At 42.2% G+C, this 23,771-nt stretch overlaps 1 protein-coding gene across 1 annotated transcript in view; it reads left to right on the forward strand.

Moving 5' to 3' along the window:
- Nucleotides 1–23,771, forward strand: part of LOC136706918 (cadherin-18) — a 234,593-nt gene that overhangs the window by 76,490 nt on the left and 134,332 nt on the right. The window contains exon 2 of the mRNA XM_066680665.1: nt 80–168. The gene's annotated coding sequence lies outside the window, so the exon portion shown is untranslated. The remainder of the gene's footprint in view (nt 1–79; nt 169–23,771) is intronic.

Below are 23,771 nucleotides of genomic sequence, written 5' to 3' on the forward strand. Positions count from 1 at the left end.
CCCCCCCCCCCCCCGCCCCACCACACCACCATCTCATTTGTAAGGTCTTAATCAGCCATTTGTCCCCTCTTTGCTGCAGGTACATCCTGTACTCTCTTGGGAAGACTTTGGAGTAGATGCTGGAACGTTGCTGTGGCGATTTGACTGCATTCTGCCATGAGAGCATTGGTAAGTAGTGATTACCTCTGCATTACAAGGACCACACATCAACTCAAAGATGCTTCATCACTGTAGAAAACACTGTGGGGACCAATTATATTTATCACACAGTGTTTTTGGGCACATTTGCAGTTGCTCCAGTGTCTCATATCCTTACGTGCCGTTCCAAGGAGATTTTACAAGTTGTTTTCCACAGTAAGTGACCTCAACATACATGGACATATACCCCAAGGTCAGCTTTGTCTCTTTTATGTGGACTCCTTGACCCCGACACCCCCCCCACCCCCCCGCCATTGCCACAAGACCCCAAAAGTAATTAGATTTAAATAGTACAACTAAACAGCATTAGACTTCTGAAGGTGAAATGAAGTACGAGTGTAAACAAATCGAAGCGGATCCCTGTGATTCTTTCCCTCTTTCTTCTTTCACTCTCTTGGCGCTTGCCTTGGAAAGATGGAGAAGAGAGAAAAAAGGAGGGAAGGGAGGGGGGGATTACCTCTTATCGTCTGCCAATCTCCTCTCATCTCTCTATCTGGTTAACTCGCTCAGTCTCCCGCCACGTGCTAGCCCTCCTTATCTGTTTATCCCTACCCCTCTAATCTCCCACTCTTTCTCTGTCCGTTGCTTTGCCCGCATTCACGTCGCTTCTTCGCTTTTATCTCGGCCTCATCCCCCCCCCCCCCCCCACACTCCTCAGTCTCAGAAAAACTCAAAATCTCTGACGCGTCAAACTCTTACACTCGCACTCGCTTTCATTCTCTTTGCAGAGTTCAGTTTAGTTCAGTTCCAGTAGGTTTAGTTGAACTTCATTCATTCATTCATTCATTTGTTCATTCATTCATCCTGGAGCCTACCCAAATTATTGTGTGTAAAGAAGAAACACACACACGAACTCACACCTATGGGTAATTTCACACAGTCCCTCACTCGCACATCTTAAGGCCATGTGTTCAAAGTTAATCCACCTACCAGCATGTGGAGGAAACCTATACAAACAAAGAGAGAACACACCAAACTCCCCACAGGCTGTTAGCCAAAGCAAGGACTGAAACCAGGACCCGAGGACCCCAGAGCTGTTTTGGAGTTACACCTACCTTGGATCTACACTCTCTGCCCATTTGATCCACCCAGCTTACCATATAGAAGCACTTTGTTACTGCAAGCTGTAATTACACCTGTTTCTCTGCATAATTTACAGGACCACCACAGAGAAGGTTTGATTAGTCTAGGGACTAGGGATGGGCGAAATAGCCCTAAAATAATATCAAGACGTTTTCTTGTATTTTGGCCATAACAATATTATTGGTGATATAACAAAACATTATTTCAAGAACACATTATTGCAGCAAAATAAATGTTTTATTAATATTTATTATATAACATTAAACATGTTAAAATAAATTAATAATATTAAATATTTTTATTTATTAAAATGTTTTATTATACTGCAAATGTAACAGTTGTTAAACATCCAGAACAAGTGACAAAAACACCTATATAAATTTACTTATTTTGTAAACAGTACCTTACCAAGCTTCTGAATTTTTGTAAAAAATAATGTAGTATTTAAATCTACCACACAAAGAAAACAAAGAAAAAACCCACAATTATACAAAAAGTAACCTTAAAGTATTTCACTGTGCCTAAATGACTCATATAAAGAATATATGCCATATTATGGGTAACTGCATCAGAATATCAGTATTAGCATGATATTGATGTTTTTAATCGTTTTAAAAATGATACGATATTATCACAGACGATAAGATATGGTACAGCCCTGCTGAGGACCATTGTCAGTGTTGCAGTGACAATAACATGGGGGTGGTGTGTTAATGTCTTTTGTGCTGGTATGACATTGTATCCACTCACTGTCCACGCTATCAGACACTCAGACCTTGTTGGTCCACCTTGAGAAGGTAAAATCAGAGACGGTAGCTCATCTGTATGTGTGTGTGTGCGTGTTTGTTTGTGTGTGTGTGTGAGAAAGACGCCCTTTGATTGACTGGTTCCCTATCCAAGTTATGTATACTTTGCACCCAGTGATTCTCGGCAGGACCTGGACCCTGAACAGGATGAAGCATTTTCAGAGAATGAATGAATGAATGAATCTTACCCAAGTGTGTTGTGTTTTCCAATAAAATGTGTCAATGCCAGTTTAAGAAGCGGTGACTGGCTCTACATATCTCAAAAAAAGCATGTGCTGTCCCTTGCCCTATGCGCATTTTCGCATTGTGAGGGTATGGCTTTGCATTCTGATTCATTCTTTCTGTTTCTGTTGCACTCCCCCTCTTTCTCCCTCTCTCTCTCACACTCACTCTCTGTCTCCCTCTGCATTTGCTGATGGTACATTATGTATTTGTTGTGCATGTGCGTTTGTGAGTGTGTTCTAAGAGGAAACGTCTGCATGTGTCAAAGCTGTCGCCGGAGCTGGTAATAGTCAGTTGAGACATACTGAGTGAAACAAATCCTAGAGAAGATGCTGTTGGCATTAGGCTGTGGACAGGTGTATTATTTTTTAAGTTTCCTTCACAGGGTTGTTCCCATCACCAGCTTCTGACGTAGATGCGCAGCGGATGGTTGTCTTCGTTCAAATATTCCTACGAGATATTATTTTTAAAGCCATATGGTTCTCAGTTCTATGTTCTTAAATACATAGAATTGTTTCTGCAAAACTGGAACATTCCATGGAATCTGACACAAATGAAAATGCCTGGAGAGGGTTTAATACTCATTGAAAAATGGAGAGCAGCAATGGAGTTGATTTATCAGAAATTTTCAGAATGCTGACATCATATTTCCTCAGAGCATTCGAATGCTATCAGAACTGTAGTTCACATTTACAAGTAAATACACTCATTGAGAAAAAAACCCACAAAGAAAACAAACAAACAAACGTGTGAATCAAATAATGATATATGTACCATGTTACAGCAAAATGATACATTTACTGGGGAAAGCAAGGAAAGGATGTCCTACTACTCTTCTGGGCCTTGATACAAGATCAGATTTGGTTGGGCATGTAGGCCTCACAGGTCCTACAGATGTTGCAGCTGGGCCTGTAGATCCGGCACACGCACAGGATGCTGAAGCTGGAGTTCCAACTGGGTCCATAAATGCTTGATTGTTGAAATGTCTGGTGACCAGGCAGGTCAAGGCCAAGTGCTGCAATTTGAGGAGAACATTCTTGGGAATCTCTTGCCATGTGGGCGGCTAAAAATCTCCAGTTGGAAGCCCTGCCATGAGAGGCAACACGTGGCCACGGGATGTCCTGCACATTTTGCTGAGCTATCACTACTAGGGGGGTCCTACTCTCATATGAGATGGCTCCCCAGATTAATATTCCAGTTGAGGCAGGATTGAAGCGTTCACCACAAGGCCTCCATACTCAATCAATACTGATCCCAAACAGTACCTGGATTTGTCACTAAAATATACGGTTCCAGTCTGTAACAGTCCAGGTTTCTTGTTCATGTTACCACTAACAGTTTGGTCAGAACGGCCTAGATGGCATCCAGTTTGTTGAAACTGTCATCTTGCTTCTCTTAGTCCAGTGATTTACCTCCTCTCAAAGTCTTTCAGCTGGGCAAAATGTCTTTGAGTGCACTGTCTAGCAGTCAGCAAGAGGTACACTACCCAAAAGTAACATATGAGAGTCTTTCTGTAGTGCAGAACATGTTCTTGTGCAAGACCCAGTGTTAAATCAGACCACACCTGTAATCATTTACACATCTTCCTGAAACATAACTGCATGCTAAGGTTTGCAGCAATCTGGGTACTTTTTTTGGCAGTGAGTGTACACTTAACAAAAATGTGCCTTTATTGTGGAGATGATTCCAAGGATGTGTTGTTAGGGCCATATTTACCAGGATATGTTGTCAAGGACATTTTTCCTAGGACAAACTAGCAAAGACATATTGTTAATCATACATTGTTATGGACATGTGGTTAAGGACTCTTTACCAAGGACTTGTTATTAAGGACACATTGCCAAGGATGCAATGGTAAAGACATGGTTTCAAGGATATGTCCTTACAACAGTGGCAGAGTCACCCTGAAATAATGGAAGTATTTCTCTCTGATAAACATATTGCCATATTGTCCGGTGAGGATAAAAGCCACAGGTAAAAAGATTTGGATAATTGGCTCAAGTCTGATCAAACATAAATCCCTTCTGATTTCCCTCAAAGATCAAACAATTCAATTCATATACTTCAGACTTCATAATTCATATCCATAACTAAGTCATCATTTATTAATGAGTTCTTGTGCTTCTTTGTTTGTGTAAACCCAGAGCCTATATATGAGGATATACTCCTACAAGGCTACATTACATTTAGCTGTTTGTTATTGTTTTTTTGCCCTTAACTGATTAACCTTATATTAATTATTTACTTCACGGTAGGTAGCCTGGCTTCACGTGTCTTGTATTTATCCCCAGCTTCCTGAATCTGGTAGATGCACTGAGGGTGGAAGTAGAAACAAGTATTTATTGGGGAGAATATAAAGCAAAAATGTGGGTATTGACTAGTATTTAAAAAGAATATCGGAATTAGCTGGAATTTACATCCCTAGGAATAACCTAGTCAGGACCAGACTGATACTGATTGGCCGGTTGCATTTGTCAGTAATGACCTACTATGAATTTTTCTAGTATAAGTGACAGTCCCATCTGTAAAAACAGAAACCTCACCAATGATCCTTTCAGAGACTTTTCCTTTATTGCCAGAAGCATTATGTGTATTAGTGTTACTTTTCTTATCTTAAACTCAATAAGTAAACAGTAATTATGCATTCAAATGTGCAGTGGATTTCCACAGAGGGTGCGTATCTTATTTTCACTTACAAAGTCAACAAAAGATGCAATTTGACCAGGGGCGACCAAACTTTTTATATGTGCTCGCATGCCCGAATGCACCACCGTACCCAAGAGAGAGAGGGAGGTGGGGGGAGGGGGCGGGAGAGGAATTTTGACAGAGAAAGACAAGTGCGAGATCGGCCGAGACATAATCAGTATGTTGGTACATGTTAGAACCCAAAGGGAGAGGAGAAAGGAACTGAGAGAAGGAGGAGGACGAGTGGAAGGGAAAGGGCAAACGGTCAAAAGAGGTAGATAGAGGGAGAGAGTGAGAGAGCTTGGATGGGAGGGAAGGGTGCGAGAGATTGATGAGAGAGAGGGAGAAACTAATTCTCACTTCACTCTGAAACGAAAGATTAAGGGAGATTACAAAGATAGGGGTTGGGGAGAGAGGGGGAGGGATGGTGGGAGAGATGGAGCGATAACTTTTACTGTGTGCCACTGAGAAATCTTTTGAATGGCTAATACCTCTGGAGAAAGGGAGCGACAGAAAGAGAGAGGGAGACGATGACAGGGAATGAAGGAGTGATAAAGGGATGAAGGCAGAGATAAAGTGGAATTGTCTCCACAGGCTCATAATGGTATTTGTCTGGTTAAAAAGCAGCACTGCCCCTCCTTGTTTAGGGCTTATTTGGGACTGGCTTTCCTTTGATGTGGCCCATGTAAACAAGGTGAAAGACAAAGTTTCATCTTTTACCTTTTGTTCCAGGCAGATCAAAATCCAGTATTGTTTTTCAAGATCTGTTATGAAAAAGCCTAGTGGTCTGGATCTATCCAACTTTCTGTCCTAAACTTGTTTCAAAAATGGCCACCCCCATGTGGGAGACCCTTTCTTTGGAATATAAAGTGGTTCCCTGAGGACCTACAAAACAGCAGTTATCAACCCCCATTTTTTTTCAAGATTTGTAATCAAAGAGTAGAATGGCCTGTTCTAAACATGGCCACCTCCATGTGGGAGACCCTCTCTATGGAGTATACAGTTGTTCATTCTGTAACTACTAAGATGTTTATAGAAATCAAGTAAACATGAAAAGTAAACACAAATGTTCACTGGTTCTGAAGGTAAAAATGACTCCTTGCACTCTTAACACCTCTCAAAAGATACCTGCCCCTGTGGTTAAGCACTCACAGAAACACACACGCGCGCGCGGAATCGAGGGGAATCCGTTGAAAGGACATGGCGGCAGACTCAATCCGTCATGCAGGATTACAGCCTAAGCTTCTCCACTTCGATGGATGCAGCCTCACTGAAGGAGAAGGCAGAAAAGAGCCAAACAAGAGCAGGGCTTTCACAGAGACATGATGCCATCTCTGAGCTTCCAAGGTGGCCGACTCTAGCCTCAGGGCACCTTCACATTACAAGCGTTATTCCTTGGTTCTAATTTCCACCCATATCCGATCTTCCTGCCTTAATGCTATGCGGTTTTGTGTTAATAAGATTAAGCTTATATTATGAACCTTAACCAGCTCATTGCAATTTTTTGCTCATTCCCAATCTTTCCACCTTTCCAAGTTTATTGGTTCTAAATCAGGATTGGCTCTAAAATCTATGGAATCAAGTCTTAATTCTTTGGGGTCTGAGGCCAGCCTCTACGCTTCAAATCTGTGTCTAATATTGAAACTCTGCGGTCTGAGTTAAATCTTGAGTCTTTGGAAGTCTCTGGGGTCTGAGTTGGATCTATAGTTTTCAAGTCAAGGTTGAGTCTTGAGCCTCTGGAGTCTGAGTTGAGTCTTTGGGGTTTGAGTCTAAGTTGAATATTTAATTATAAAAATATTTATAATGAGTCTTTAAGGTCTGAATCTGAATCTTATTTTTTGGGGATCTGAGTTGAGACTATAGAGTTCATTGGGTTGAGTCTTCAGAGTCTGGGGTCTGAGCTAGGTCAAGTCTTCAAGTGGTCAAGTCTGAGTTGAGTCTTGAGCCTCTGGGGCCTGAAATTATTTTTTTGGTTTGAGCCTTTTGGGTTTGAAGCGAGTCAAGGCTAGGGTTCACATCAGAATTGAGTCTTGAGTCCCTTGGGTCTATGTGAAGTCACTAATGCTAACCATACACTAGACGACTTTGAAAAGAGTTTTAAAAGACTAATGTGTGACACCCTCTCAACCCTAAAGACAATGTCACAGAGCTTTTAGTCTCTAACTGTGATTTTGCAAAGACTGAATATCTTGTAGTGTCACTATTTACAAGACTGCAACTAGATTCCTTAGTCTCGGAAAAACTGTAACTTGTACATATCAAGTACTTGTAGATAGGGAACATAATTGTACATAATTCCTTATTAATTGTAACTTTTTAAGTTGTGTTGATTTAGACATCCTATTTCATCTCCAGGGCATATAATTTATTATTTTATATTGTACATAATATAACAAAAGCTTAGATATTCATATCCTTATAAAAGGATTTTTAGGAACACACCTTGACTTTAAAACCACTGCAGCACCTGTAAAAGTACATTTACACTGTGTGTAAATTTAGTGACAATAATATACCTATAGAACACCTTGTTTTTCTAACACGGGTTGGACCTTTGTGCCAAGTGACGAGCAGAATCACTTCACCAACTACACCACCGCCACATATTAGTGACCACCGCTTCACAGTCAATTTTATTAGTGATCACCACGTCCACATCCTCACTGCCGACACGTCAAATAAAGCTGCTTGGTCAGGAGCCCCGTGCATCAGGAATCTAAGCGGTGACACTGCATTATTGGACGTGCAATGTAGGGGTGTCGAGCATAAGGTGCACGTTGGTAGATCGCACCTTTTTTAAATAATCAGCCTCACACAGACATAATTAACTCAAAATACAAGCAGTGTTTGTGCATTAAATGCAGTACTTTGCAGTGTTTATTAATTAATTATAATGTCCACATCACTATTTGCATGAACAAACACTAAAGACTTGTGATAATTGTGACGAGAAAAAGTTAAACCGCTCTCCTGAGCACCTCACACCAAATGATAGAGCTGATGGGATTGTGATTTAACTACAGCAAGACTCACATGATTTGAAAAAACATTGTCTGCGACAGTGAAATCGCTTGAAAAGTTGTTTGGTGTAAGGCTGGCATAAGGTTCTATTCTCAGTTGAATCTTGAGTTTTTGGGGTCTGAGTTGAGTCTTAAGGGGTCAAGTCAGTATGTTAAGTCTAGAGTCTCTGGGGTCTGAATCTCTAAGGTTTAAGTTTGAGTTGAGTCTTGTGTCTTTGAGCTCTGAGTCAAGTTTTTAGGGTTCAAGTCTGAATTGAGTCTTTAGTCTCTGAGATCTGATTTGAGTCTTTCATTTTGAGTCTTTGGGGTCTGAATCAAGTCTGGTTTACGTTTCTAGGGTTCAAGTCTGATTCTATAAGTTCCAATTTCTGATATGTCTATACAAGTCAAGCCTTTGTTCTCAAATGTCTGTGTTGAATTTCTCTGGAGTCCAAGGGTCTGAGACTAAGAACTAAGAGACTAAATGTTTTGAGTCTCTGGTGTTTGGGTACATGCTAAGTCTCAAGTGTTCGCGGTTTAAGTTCAAGGCTCTGGAGTTTGAGTCTCAATTAAGCCTTTAGACTCTGGTGGTCTGGGCCAAGTTTCAAGTCTCTGAAGGTTAAGTCTGAACTGAGTGATCTGACCTGCATTCAACCAGTATTATTATTAAACAATTGCTGTTACAGCAACTATTATTAATCATCTGTCTGATTTCTGCCACATGAGCCATGTTTTATGAATATTGCCTTAAGCACTAGTTAACCCAAAAGAAGTTGTGTAATTAAATTTGTAAAGGTCTGACTGGCCATTTCGTTGACCAGAATTACTACAGATAGCTTTGAGTGAAATGTCACGACAAGGTTACGCAACAGATGCCGTACTCAATAACAACAACACCACAACATACTTTGACGTTACAGAGGCTTTGTGACTCTATTAGTATCAGGTGGATTGGAATAGGACTTTGAGTGTCTGAGAGTTATTCACTCCACTGTCAGGCTTACATAAGCTACATACTTTGCAGTTTTGTATGGATTAATGCCAAGAATTTTGTCTGTAATAAATTATATTATAGTAAGCACACTGTAAGTCCGGCACATGCAACCATCCTTGCAGTCCACATTACTTCTAAGTGTTCCATTAGCACTTGTTATTATTATCAGGGCAATACAGACACTGTTAGTATATTTGTTGATCTGCAAGCAGCAGGCCAACAATATCTTAATGCTTTAGAATTTGCTGATTTAGATGAATTAGTACGTCTTCAGGACCTATAAGACTCACTGGTTTAGAACCGGCTGCTGGAAGAACTAATGTAATATGCTCTGTTAATTTATTCAACATTGTGAATCAGCTTTTATTATTTTGGAGCAAGTCATGCTGTTTTCCCTTTCATGTCCTTCTTGCTCACTCTAGTGAACTGGCCATGCAGAGTAAATTATCAAATTGATTGGCACGATTGTGAGAAGCTATTGCCATATTAATAGGACTAATTCTGTTAATAAAAAACAATACTTAATTAATGTTTATTTTATATATATATATATATATATATATATATATATATATATATATATATATATATATATTATAATTATTTATTCTCATTCATTTATTACAAAATGGTCATAGATCCACATAGGATCATCACTAGATCCAGGTCTAGGCAGAGGTCTGCCATTTAATGACACTTGCTGTAGGGCAACATTTTCTGATTTAAAGGATATAGACACACCACCAAGATGTATAACGCCGGAGAACTTGAAAAGTGCAGAATCTGTTAGGGGGTCACATAGGTGAGTGACTGGGTGAGTGTGTGAAATTGCCCTTAGGTGTTTATTTGAGTGACTGGGTTGAATATATGATCCCCCCCAAAGGTGTATATGCATGAAATGAGTGGGCGTAAGAAATTGGCCACAGGTGTGTTTGTGTAAAATTGTCCAAAGCTATGGGTTTGTGAGAGACAGGGAAAATGTTTGACATTGCCCAATGTTCTATGTGAGTGACTGGGTGATTGTGTCACATTATCTACAGATGTGAATGTGGGATGTCCTGCAATGGACTGGTGCCCTGCTAATCTAGCCATTAGCTACAAAAAGTTAAAATAACTCATCTGGTTTGAATGGTTTTCAATGTGACATTGGGTTGTAATAAGCCTTGGGCTGTAAAAGGGGTACACTGGCCAAATTGAAAAATAATGCCTGTGTAAATACTTCGTTTTGACCTTCATTGGTGCCACAGTTGTGTAGAAAGTGAATGCAGACAAGGGAAATTCCCCTTTTGATGATGTCACTTGAAAGTGGGAGGGGTTAAAAATACCACTGCTACAATAAATGTTTTGTACTGTTGAAATGGACAGGGTGGGGGTCTTAAAATTGATATGTTTGCGCAATACATGCTTTTATTTTGATAATTTTAGGACTATGAATTTATTTGAATAAAAATGTGTATCTATTCCATCAGACAAACAACAACAACAAATCACAGAATTGCTTCCAGTGAACTGGCTTTTATAATCTTTCAGGTCCTGATGCTCCCACCATACACTCCTTAGGCCATGCCATCCTCCTTTTTCACTGCATACAGTGGTTTGAAACTCTATATCACAGTAGTGACCTTGAGCAGCTGTTTGGATGGTGGGAAATGTCTGCACGGTGGTAGGAGGAGAAGTAGGAGGGCTGTGTGACCTCTTGGAAACCCCTTGACAGAGTTATGGCCGCTGTTTGGAGCTGATCCAAGCTCCCTACTACCCAGACTACACTGAAATATGACCCCTCCAAAGCCGAGGCTAATACATCAGCTCACTCAGCTAAGGGCTAACTAGCTGAAATACAGCTGGAGTAGATACTGGAGAGAGTACATCAACACTGTACAACTCCCTGCTGGCATAAAAAAATGAATTTATACTCCACATAACGCTACACAAACCCGAACAGGGTCCAGGCGGGGCTCTAAATCTGAAGCGGAATCAAACTAATAAAAACACTGAGCTAAGTAAAGCCAAGCACCTGGGCTTTATTGAAATATGGCCCGTAGCTGCTTGCACAGAACATCAAACAAATGTAGCTCAATTTTGGGTACAACAGGGAGCAAAGCAAACCCCCTAAATCTGCTCCCAAGTAAAGCCACTAAAGGAATAAAATGCAGGGCAAATAAAAGCAGCAGGCTATTAGAGTGTCTCATAACACCAAGCTAACTACATCTACTGTAACACTGCTTGGCTGGACTCTGCCCTGGGGCCCAGTTCAGTTCAAATTAATACTTCACAGTATAACAGCACAGGGCAGGCCAAATTCATATAGTCTTCTTAATAGGCAGAGTTACTGCAAAACAAACTGACCGCAATCGCTTCAAATAAGTTAGCCTGGCTGCATCAGTTCAAATAAGTTGACCTTAGCTGGGCGTCTACACTCCATGGCTACTGTCAATCATAGAATCATACCATGGCTTTCTCTCTCTCCTTCTCACTCCCTTGCTCTTTCTCTGACACCTACACACACTTAGAATTTCAAAAATGTTCACATTCCCATGCCGTGAAACCTCTTTGACAAGCAAGAACAGACCATACTGGCAGAATAAAAGCAGGGTGAAAAAAACAAACTGACCCGTATTACACACACACACACACACACACACACACTAATCACATGCGCATCAGATTGGGCCAAAATCATTAAAATTACAAAAAATGACTGCCACGAAGGACTAAAGTGAAGAGAAGACCCAGGGAAAATGAAAGTCACCCAGAGAGGGAAATGTATGGTAATGAGGCAGAGGCTCTGTGGCTTCAACACGGCGGATTAAAAACTGTGGCAGATGAGGCTTGAAGGCCCGCGTGTGCTACTCCTATGAAGCTACAGTCATGTGGAAACAAATAGCAACACCTCAGTGATCTGGCGTCGGAGCTCACTGTTCAATGCAAACCTAGCAGAACCATGTTCTGAAGTCAGAGGCTATGTCCCATGAAAGCCTGGAGGCGTGAAGGCTAAGAGGCTAAGAAGCCTCTTGAACCTGTTCCTTGGGACTGTAGAATAGAAAACACCAAGAGGCTAGCTTTCATATGTAGCAACAGTTCTACCTACACACTTATATTGACCTATTGGAAGTGTTAAATCTGTGCTTAGTGCCTTAAGCATCGACAGAGTCTATTATGAGATTAACTTTGAACCCTTTTGTCAATAAAAACACCATGTGGATATCTACAAATTCTCTGATAGCATTTACAAAGGCATGTGAGCTAGCATGGAAGGCAGGAATAACAATCGATAGCAGAAACACTAATCAGTCACGGCTCTGAATGCTAATCAATGAAAAGTTTATGCTGAGGCATTAGCCTTTTAGCTTAACACGTGGTGGGATCTCATACACTTAACAGTTCAAAACACCTTGACATGAGATTTTTAAAGGCTTTGAAATGCGTTTTATTAAGCGCAAACCTGAACTGAGTGTTTTTTGACATAGTTTTGTACAAGCTGATGCAGCATAGTCTCTGGACACGAGAAGAATGCTATGCTAATGTTCCTGCTCCAGTAGTGTACATAACATTGCTGCTCCTATGACACACAGGGGGTTTTTGAGGTCAATGGGAAAGAACAAATTTAGCAACACAGTCACACAAGGGCCCCCCGGCCCAACACACAACCAAAACAGACTTTAGTGCTGATTAGCATAGCGCTCTGCTGCACTAGCATTCAGCCTGTTTGCACAAACGGCACCTCCAGCCATTGTGGGTCCCAGCAGCACAATACAGACCTAAGGCTGCATCATAGCCGCACGCTTGATATAGTAAAGGCTTGATATGGTGCAGGAGAAAAAAGAGACGCTAACAGCTAACAGGCGAATTTGAATGGGTCCACATCAGACGATGAGACATCAATTTGCTTTGAGGAGAGAAAAGTGAGACTAACCAAGAAACAGAGACGGCTAAAGCCTATTGATCTGTGTCTGTTACAGAGGACATGCCCTGTAGAAACAGTTCTTTTTTTCCACCCTTCCCTCCCTCCCTCCTTCCCTCTCTCCCTTCAGAGCTTGCAGAGATAAGAACTGAAGACTTTAATAAAATGAAAGAGTTTGGTTAAACCACCAAATTGACTTGAGCGATTTTAAAGGGAATTATTAGGTGTCATTATTCTGTCTTTTTCAAGCTGTCTGATTGAGGCCGTGTCTGTTCTCGAGGCTTTTAGCCCTGGGAAAGTATTCAAATTCCATTGCCCAACCCTGAGCGATTTGGGTTCATTCAACTTGAAAATATCTCCCACTTGTCCAGCCCAATCCGTGGCTCCGTAGGTCCGCCCTTGAAAAGTAAAAGTGAGAGAAAGGCTGAGGTGCAGATGCCTTTCTCCCTGACAGGTTCCCCTCCCTTATATAAAAAAAGGAAAAGTGCTCTCGCAGATAAGAGGAAAGAAGGCAAACTTTAATACCATAATGCAACATGGTCTCTAGTCATCAAAGGTTAATGCTTTATTAGCTTTGGAAAGGCACTGGCTGCATCTGAAATAGTCTGTAGGAATCCCTCAGGGTTTTCTAGGCCTGCAGAGAGGCCTTCCTAATATATATTAATGTCTGTTACAAGTTTCAAAAAAAGACACGAGGAATGTCTTTTTAAACTTTCAGATGTCTGTGTTTGATCTAGAATGGCCATATTTTCAAATTCACATGCACCAGTTTTAAGCTGGCACTAAAATACTATTGCATACACCATAGGGGAGCTACCAAACAGTTTATATAATCTGCACTGCTCATCCTTTATTTCCTCAAAAACTGAGGGTATTGATTGGTAGTTTGTACATCTTTCCTTCAGTGACAGCTTTTAGTCTTCTGGGAATGTTTTAGATGAAGGCTAGACATTTTTGTGAGGACTTAATGGCAGTTAGCCTTGCAGATATTATTGAGGTTAGGCAGCTGATGTTGAGTGATTTGTTCTGGATCTCAAACTCCATAGAATTCTGTTGCACTGCCACCAAGCCCATTGCAAAGGGACTTTATACTTGTCTATCCTACATTTGAAAATTAGCTCTGTGATCTTGGGCCCTTGTGCATTCCATTTTGAGCATTTGAGAATCCCATTTTGTCTCATGCTTTTTTTTTGGGATTATACAAGCTATATCCTTGCAAGACATGCATTAAATTCAGTATTCAAGAGGAGCAGTAATGCTCTACTGTTGTGAAAAAGGATAGTCTGTGATTTTCGATTTTTTCTCTAGTGAAAATTAATTGACAGACATGACATTCAACCAATCTCTCTCTCTCTCCCGCTCTCCCCCACATATCCCCCCCCCCCCCACACACAAAGAGGTCTGAGATTCCAGGGGTTATTCTGGAAAATGTCAGCCGCTGTTTTGAAGGGATCAGATAGCTTTTTGATGTTGAGAGCCACTGGTGCGTAAGGAGAAGAAAGGCACTCTTGATGGGCATCAGGTGTAATTTCTGCAAATGTCTCTGCTCTTGCACCACCTCCTCTCGGACAACTCTACTTATGAGACAGTAGCCATGACTTCCCTCCGTCCCAGTGGCTAAGAGTGTCTGGGGACAGCAAGCTGTCATCCTAAGCTAGGCTCCTGCTGTGCCTTGTAGATGCTGTCTAAAATGGTGAGTTGCTCACTTGAATATCATTTAAAAGATGACTTTAACTGTTATGATCTTCATTCTTCTGTATTAATTGTACTAAAATTTGGCCTTGGAGAAGCTATAAGATTGCAGAGTGGATGCAAGACTTAAGACTTTGAGATGTGAACTTGAGTCTAGTGACCTCTTATAAGAGTCTCAAGACCCAAAGGTGCAAATCCAGTTTTAGTTTTGAGTCTCAGTATTGCAACGCCATGTCATCTCTGGGAATGTGAGGGACAACCCATGATTCTTCCAAGACATGCAATGTCTATGACTTCCTCTACTACCACTATTGCTCTTTCTCTGAACTGCCACATGTTTTGGAGTATAGCCTGACCCCCCCAGGGAGTGTAAGGCCAGATGTGCTCTTGTGAGACGACTCTGTGACTGAGGCATCTCCAGGGATCAAACCTGTAAGTCCCAGATGATAGAGCCTCTGTTTCACATAGCTCACTGTGTCTAGTCTTGAGTCTTGGAGGTGCATGTCTGGATTGTAAGTTTTGAGTCTGGTGCAAGTCTTGGTGCAAGTAAGAGTGATGATAAGACTCTGAGCTGTGAGTCTGAATCAAGCCTTGAATCACTCATATGTGCATGTCTGAAACAAAGCTGAATCTGTGTGTAGTCTCTATTAGATGCAAGTCTAAGTGAACTCCTCAGTCTTTAAGTTGTGTGTTTTGGTCTCATGTAACAGAGATGTCAAGTTTGATGCACTTGATCTTGAATCTTTGAAGTCCAAAACTAATTTAAGTAAACTCACAAATTGTAAATCTGTGAAGTGCGAGTCAAAATACATATTGACTTACACTTATATAGCACTTCTCTAGATCCCCAAACCTCTTTACCTTGCAATGGCAGCCACTCCGCATTATTTCACTATCCACACATCAGCAACTTTGATGGAGAGGCAAAAGTGCATTGCAGAAAACACAAGCATACCAGTCAATTGCTGGGCATCTGCATATTTTGGCCTGGCCAATGCCCCTGCCAACCAAATTTGATTCTAGTCTTGAGTGAATCTGAGTTGAAGGTTTCTGAGTTTCACATTTCTATCAACTTCATTAATTCATTCATTTTCTGTAACCACTTTATCTGGTTCAAGCTTGCGGTGGGACACCTCCAACTCGCACATTCACTTACATTTCAACACTTTTTGAACAGTCAGTCCACCTCCCAGCATGTGTTCCTGGACTGTGGAAGGAAACGGAAGCACCCAGTGGAAACCCATGTCCATGGAGAAAACAGCAAACATCCAAGGCAGGGTTTGAACCCACAATCCCAGAACCTTGAAGCTATGTGACAAGGACACTACCTGTTGAATCACTGTGCTGCTCACATATGTCAAGTTCATTCATTTATTGTCTGTAACAGCCTATTCAGTTCAGGGTCTGTGCCCAGATATGGATTGGTGCCCTGTCCTGGGTGAAACCCTAGTGTCCAAAGCAGTCCTCCAGTTGGATGGTCGTTCCAGGTCGAGAGTATGCTGTGTGTGTTTGGCTGCCACTTCTGGCCAGTGTGTGTGATTAAATGTTGAGTGTGGATTGTATAACATCCTTGGGTTTCTAGAAAGGCGGTACATTAAAAAAAAAAAAAACAGTTTTCTATAGTGATTGTTGTAGTGTAGTAAACCAAACCTCAAGTTCTTGCCTTGTCCAGGTGAACACACCATGCTACACCAGTAAGAGTCCTTGGGTAGTACTCCAAACAATACAGTTGCACACATCTCTAACAGAATTTGATTTGTAAGTCAATCTGCAGATGTGTCTGCTAAATGTCATTTATGTAAATGTCTGACAGCTAATGTAGCTAAAAAGTAATGAAAACTTATGTAAGCTTAAACAAAGTTAGCATTGTGCTGACTGCATGCCTAAACCCTAACTAAATGCAAAGTTAAATTTTACGAAATCTCACCTAACTTGCTTTTGTCTAACAAAATGGGCAAGAGTTCAGCTACATGAAAGTGGCTAATGTTTAAAGCTATGAATCATGCTTTTGTCCATTTTCATAAATATCCATGTCATAGGTGGTCATAAACCATATAAACTAGTCTATTTAAGATTACTTAGCAGCTTGATATGGGCTTGGTGGGACTAATTTAGGATGGTAATATTGGACTAATTTTAATGATTTGCTGTCTACATTAGCATCGTAGCTCCAGCACATATATGCTTTGGCTGATCAATTACTCTTGAGGTAAGATGAAAACTACATTTTTTGGTGTAAACTCTTCAAACTCAAGGGCAATTGCTGATGGGTTGAGTCATATTTGATGGAGCAGGATAAACTTGGCACATCCCAAAAGAATACACTTTGTATCCTACAGGCACAGATGCTTTGTTTCTATGCAGAGTCTTAGCATTTGCTCTTCTGTAGCCTGGCATGAATTATTAATGCTTAGAGTGAATGCAAATGCTGATTAAGTGATGTTAATGAAGTACATATATTAACGGGGTCAGAATGAGGGCATTTATGCATTTGCCTTACTGTATGCCCCAGCTTCAAATCACTGTCTGTTGTAATCAGATTACTTATATTGGTATTTGTCCAGTGGGCTTTTGAGTGTGTGAGGCAGATATTATGAATCCTATATTTGTAAGGCTTTATAAATACATGGGTTTTAACTCACATTGCTTTAGACTTGACCAAAATAAGTATATGAATTTATATCTTCAGTTTCCTTAATGATTTATAATATGCTTTCATAAGGCCGTTGAAAACCTGATCCTTGTGTGGCAATGACCATACCACCCTAGGAATACACTGCCAGAGGCAGGGCTAGTTTGCCTCTCAGGCTTTTTATAAACACACCATAGGCTTTTGGCTTAATTCACTGTGGGCCTTCATTTATAATCAGTGCGTCCTTCACCAGGGGGTTCACATTAGGACGATGCCCACAGGTAATCAGGGAGCCAGACCAAGAAAGACGAGTCACTTGGCCTCAATCCCGCTTTAGTCCGTGTAGCTTGGGGCTTGACTATGAGCTTCACCTCCCAGGTGAAAGTTATTGCCTCTTCCTTGGTTTATTATCTCACCAGAGTGGAAGAAGTAGGGCCAGGGACACTACTGTTTAGGGCCAAGCCTTATTATAGCACATTATAATGTTTACAGTGTTTCTATGAAATGAATGTATTGATTAGAATGCATTATGCAAAAAGCACATATGACTATGTCAGGTTTCATAATACATTTTAATATGTTTACATAAGAATCATGTTCTAGTGTGTAGCAAAGTTTACAACAAATGGGATAATATGCTATGAAGCCTTATGTTGTAAAGTAACGCCCTACTTTTATGAGGTGTTATACAGATATACACGTTGTGGTTATACACACTCATGCTTGGCATTGTGCAGTGTTATTGTTGCTGTTTACTGAGGCGACCAGGGCCTAATAAGTAGAAAATTGGGATTAAGACGAGAAGGACAGAGGTTTATCCCTGTGAGTGGGCAGAGAGAAATGGGGGAGGCTGAATCAGTACTTTTTCCTCCCTTAATATCCACAGCTGAAGTGTCCTTAAGCAAGTCACATAAACTCCAACTGCTGCTTCCTGGGCTTTATGGCTGGCTGCTCACTGCCAGTTAGTGTGTGTGTTCAGGATCTGTATGGAGTGATTTGTAACCTTGATCTCATGTAGGTTTGTTTTCTTTTAAGCCTCCCCTCACCCCACCACTGCATCTTGTCCCAGGCAGAGGGTTGTGGTGCATGCTTTTAAGTCATAATTTTTTGTATATTCGTGTGTGAGAAAGAGAGAGAGAAACAACTTTATTTTTTTTGTTCTTTAAGCTGTCTGACCAGAGCCACCCTGGAGTGGACTTAGCCACAGCACTTAGCCAGACGAGGAATTGTTCGGGATTATACAGCCTGTTCCCTCTATTATATCCTTCTCTATCCCCTTTTCTCTGTCTGTTTTTCTCAGTCTCTCTCTATCTCTCACTCTCTCACAATTTGTGTTGTCTTTTGTGCTTCTTTGTTTTCTTGTGTCCTGAGAAAACCCAGGGACGAACAATTTGCCGCTGTAGCAATTTTTTTTTCTCACCTCGGGTTAAGTAGGATTGTGGGAGGATGAAATATCTCCATCCATCGTATTGTCGAGTGCAGATAAAACCATGGTCTTACGTGAGGTCCCCTATCAACACCACACCCACCCATCCCTCACTTTCCCAAGTTTCGTTTCCATCACTCTTAGATCGCTTATCTATCCTTTAATGCCTTTGTGAGATGGGAAAGGGATGTGCCTTTTCCCAAAGTCGTTTCATTTCTCACAGTGGGGCGCACATCCACTTTGTGTTGCTTTCTTAACTTTGTGCATATTTGTCGCTCTTGTTTTTTTTTTTTCTCTCTCCTCACACCCTCCGGCACTGTAATAAAGCAGAGAGTCAGCTTTTTTCTCCTGTTTCTGCACGCTCTCCCTCTCTCTCTCTCTCTCTCTCTCTCCCTCTCTCCTTGTCTGGTCCAGGAAAAGCTTTCCCAGGAGCATTTGCAGTGGGGGGAAAAAAAGGTGAAGGAATAACAAAGCCAGATTTATTTACTCGTCTCAGATGAGTGTGGGAGAAAAGTTTCCTCGAATGAAATGAATATGTTTGAATGGGTGATGTTTATGTAACTATTCCTTCTCTGTGATAAGTGTGTGTGTGTGTGTGTGTGTGTGCCATAAACACTGATGTATTTTTGCATAGCGTATATAGACCAATCAGCCAAAATATTAAAATAACCTCCTTGATTCTACACTTATTTTCCAGTTTGTCAATGGTCAGGACACCTCACAGACCCCTCACATTCTCAGCGCTGTAGTTACACTGATGTGATGATGATATTTTAGTGTGTGTGGTGCGCTGGTACGAGTTTTTAAACCCTGTGTTCACTCACTGCCCACTCTGTGAGACACTCCTAACTTGTTGGTCTACCTTGTAGATGTAAAGCCAGAGAGAGTAGTGCAAACACAGTTTGTGTTGGTCGTCCTGTGGTCCTTCTTGATTGGACACTGCCTACAAGATATGGTTGACGACTTGAGTCATGTGTATTTTACACTGGTGTGAGTGGATCAGCCCCATCAGTGTTCCTGGTGTTTGGCAACACCCCAGTGTCACTGCTGAACTGAGAATAGTCCTCCAATCAAAGATATGCAGCCAACAGCGCCCCCCCCCCATTGATGAAGGACTATATAAGACAACCACTACAAACTGTGCAGCAAAGGATGAACTACTGTCTCTGGCTTTACATCAACAAGGTGGACCAATGAGGTAGGTGACTCTAATAGAGAGAACAATGAGTGGACACGGGGTTTAAAAACTCAAATAGCTTTGCTGTATCTGATCCACTCGTCAGTGTCACTGCAGTACTGAGAAATAGCCATTGCAGGGGAGCTCCCCACATGCACCTCAACCACTTATTGCACATTGTTTTTTTTTTTTTTTTTCATTGGTGTGTGTATGTGTGTGTGTGTGTGTGTGTGTGTATGTGCGTGTGCCTGGTGTGTAATGATTGACAGGGTGGCAGTGAATGAAACTTTGGCACTGATCATCAGCCAAGTCCAAATACTCCCATGTTCCCTTGTTCCCCACTCGCTTATTAGGGCACTTACTGGCAGAATGGCCTTTTCTCAATACCTATCTCTGTGTATTATGAGCATTATCTACCACCACACAGGTCTCCCAGATGAGGCAAAATGATCTGCCTAATTGTCACACACACACACACACACACACACAAACACTCAACTCCATAACTGAGAACAAAGACACATAACCACAAAACAACCCCTAAAACTATGAATGTGGAAGGCTGTGCTGCTAAAGTACAATGTCCTTATGAATGGATATTATACTACAATATAACACCTGTGTTGTCACACACGTTGTATAAAGTGATATGCATGTAGCTATCTATTTATGAGTAATTATACATACTTATAGCAGTCATTAAGGTTTTATGTGTGCTATTTATAATGCATTATGTATATGGGATTCATAGGAAGTGTTACCATAGTGTGTTTCAGTGTAACAGTGAGACAGAGAGCCCGAGAGGGACCGGAGATGGAGCATGATTAAAATTTTCAGTCTCGTTAAGTTGGTGACAGCCTTCACCGCACACTCCTCGATCGATGGCGAGGAATCTGCCTCCAATACTAACGAACCAAGAGATCGTTTGAGTTCTGGGCCCTGAGAAGGCAAAAATTAATTAAGATATTTATGGCCTCAATTAATCAGTTCACTGAGATACTCCTAGATGTCCGCAGGGTACTCGGGGTGTGGCAGGAAGCAGAGGGAGGATTTCTCCAACAATCTGACATTCCTACATCCATACCTTTCTATCTCACTCTCCACACACACACACACACACACACACATACAGAGTCGCTCCACAGCTGTAGCCAGGCCTGAAGTCTAAAATCTGAACCTTGATGAAATGCAGTCCAAATTGAACTGTGCCAAGACCCTGACAGTCATCGGAAGACATCTGACTCTAGCTTGACAAATTCTCTCCAAGTCACATAGAGTGTAGCTCTAACAACATTCATTAATTTGTTCATTCATTCATTCATCTTCTGTTACTGTTATGTCCTGATACAAGTTGCAGTGGGTATGGAACCTACCTGGAATCACTGGGCGAAAAATGCACTCACACCTGTGGACATATTCACACACTCACACCTGTGGACAGTTCTACACAATCTCACAAACAAACTCACATCTGCGGAGTGGTTCACGCAGTCACCCAGTCACTCACACACTTACACTTGTGGACAATTTCACACACTCACCCAGTCACTCACACCTCTGGACAATTTCACACACTCACCCAGTCACTCACACCTGTGGAGAGATTCACACACTCACCCAGTCACTCACAGCTATGGACAGTTTCACACACTCACCCAGTCACTCACACACTCACACCTGTGGACAATTTCACACACCCACCCAGTCACTCACACCTGTGGAGAGTTTCACACACTAACCCAGTCACTCACACACTTACACCTGTGGACAATTTCACACACCCACCCAGTCACTCACACACTCACACCTGTGGACAATTTCACACACCCACCCAGTCACTCACACCTGTGGACAATTTCACACACTAACCCAGTCACTCACACCTCTGGACAATTTCACACACTAACCCAGTCACTCACACCTCTGGACAATTTCACACACCCACCCAGTCACTCACACCTCTGGACAATTTCACACACCCACCCAGTCACTCACACCTCTGGAAAATTTCACACACCCACCCAGTCACTCACACCTGTGGAGAGATTCACACACTAACCCAGTCACTCACACACTCACACCTGTGGAAAATTTCACACACTCACCCAGTCACTCACACCTGTGGAGAGTTTCACACACTAACCCAGTCACTCACACCTGTGGACAATTTCACACATTCACCCAGTCACTCACACACTCACACCTGTGGACAATTTCACACACTAACCCAGTCACTCACACACTCACACCTGTGGACAATTTCACACACTCACCCAGTCACTCACACACTCACACCTGTGGACATTTTCACACACTCACCCAGTCACTCACACCTGTGGAGAGTTTCACACACTAACCCAGTCACTCACACACTCACACCTGTGGAAAATTTTACCCACTCACCCAGTCACTCACACCTGTGGAGAGTTTCACACACTCACCCAGTCACTCACACACTCACACCTGTGGACAATTTCACACACCCACCCAGTCACTCACACCTGTGGAGAGATTCACACACTCACCCAGTCACTCACACCTGTGGACAATTTCACACATTCACCCAGTCACTCACACACTCACACCTGTGGACAATTTCACACACTAACCTAGTCACTCACACACTCACACCTGTGGACAATTTCACACACTAACCCAGTCACTCACACACTCACACCTGTGGACATTTTCACACACTCACCCAGTCACTCACACCTGTGGAGAGTTTCACACACTAACCCAGTCACTCACACACTCACACCTGTGGACAATTTCACACACTCATCCAGTCACTCACACCTGTGGACAATTTCACACACCCACCCAGTCACTCACACCTGTGGAGAGTTTCACACACCCACCCAGTCACTCACACACTCACACCTGTGGAGAGATTAACACACTAACCCAGTCACTCACAGCTGTGGAGAGTTTCACACGCTCACCCAGTCACTCACACCTGTTGAGAGATTCACACACTAACCCAGTCACTCACGCACTCACACCTGTGGACAATTTCACACACCCACCCAGTCACTCACACCTTTGGACAATTTCACACACCCACCCAGTCACTCACTCCTGTGGAGAGTTTCACACACCCACCCAGTCACTCACACACTCACACCTGTGGAGAGATTAACACACTAACCCAGTCACTCACAGCTGTGGAGAGTTTCACACGCTCACCCAGTCACTCACACATGCAGAGTGTTACACACACTAACCCAGTCACTCACAGCTGTGGAGAGATTCACACACTAACCCAGTCACTCACAGCTGTGGAGAGATTCACACACTAACCCAGTCACTCACACACTCACACCTGTGGACAGTTTCACACACCCACCCAGTCACTCACAACTGTGGAGAGATTCACACACTCACCCAGTCACTCACACCTCTGGACAATTTCACACACCCACCCAGTCACTCACAACTGTGGAGAGATTCACACTCTCACCCAGTCACTCACACATGCAGAGTGTTTCACACACTAACCCAGTCACTCACACACTCACACTTGTGGACAATTTCACAGACTCACCTAGTCACTCACACCTGTGGGGAGTTTCACAGACTCACGCAGTCACTCACAGCTGTGGAGAGTTTTACCCCCTCACCCAGTCATTCACACACTCACTCAGTCACTCACAGCTGTGGAGAGTTTCACACACTCACCCAGTCACACACACACTCACACTTGTGGACAATTTCACACATTCACCCAGTCACTCAAACCTGTAGAGAGTTTCACACACTCACCAAGTCACTCACAACTGCAGAGTGTTTCACACACTCATCCAGTCACTCACAACTGAGGAGTGTTTCACATACTCACCCAGTCACTCACACCTGTGGAGAGATTCACACACTAACCCAGTCACTCACACACTCACACCTGTGGAAAATTTCACACACTCACCCAGTCACTCACACCTGTGGAGAGTTTCACA

This window comes from Hoplias malabaricus, chromosome 9, assembly GCF_029633855.1.
Source record: "Hoplias malabaricus isolate fHopMal1 chromosome 9, fHopMal1.hap1, whole genome shotgun sequence".
Taxonomy (NCBI): domain Eukaryota; kingdom Metazoa; phylum Chordata; class Actinopteri; order Characiformes; family Erythrinidae; genus Hoplias; species Hoplias malabaricus.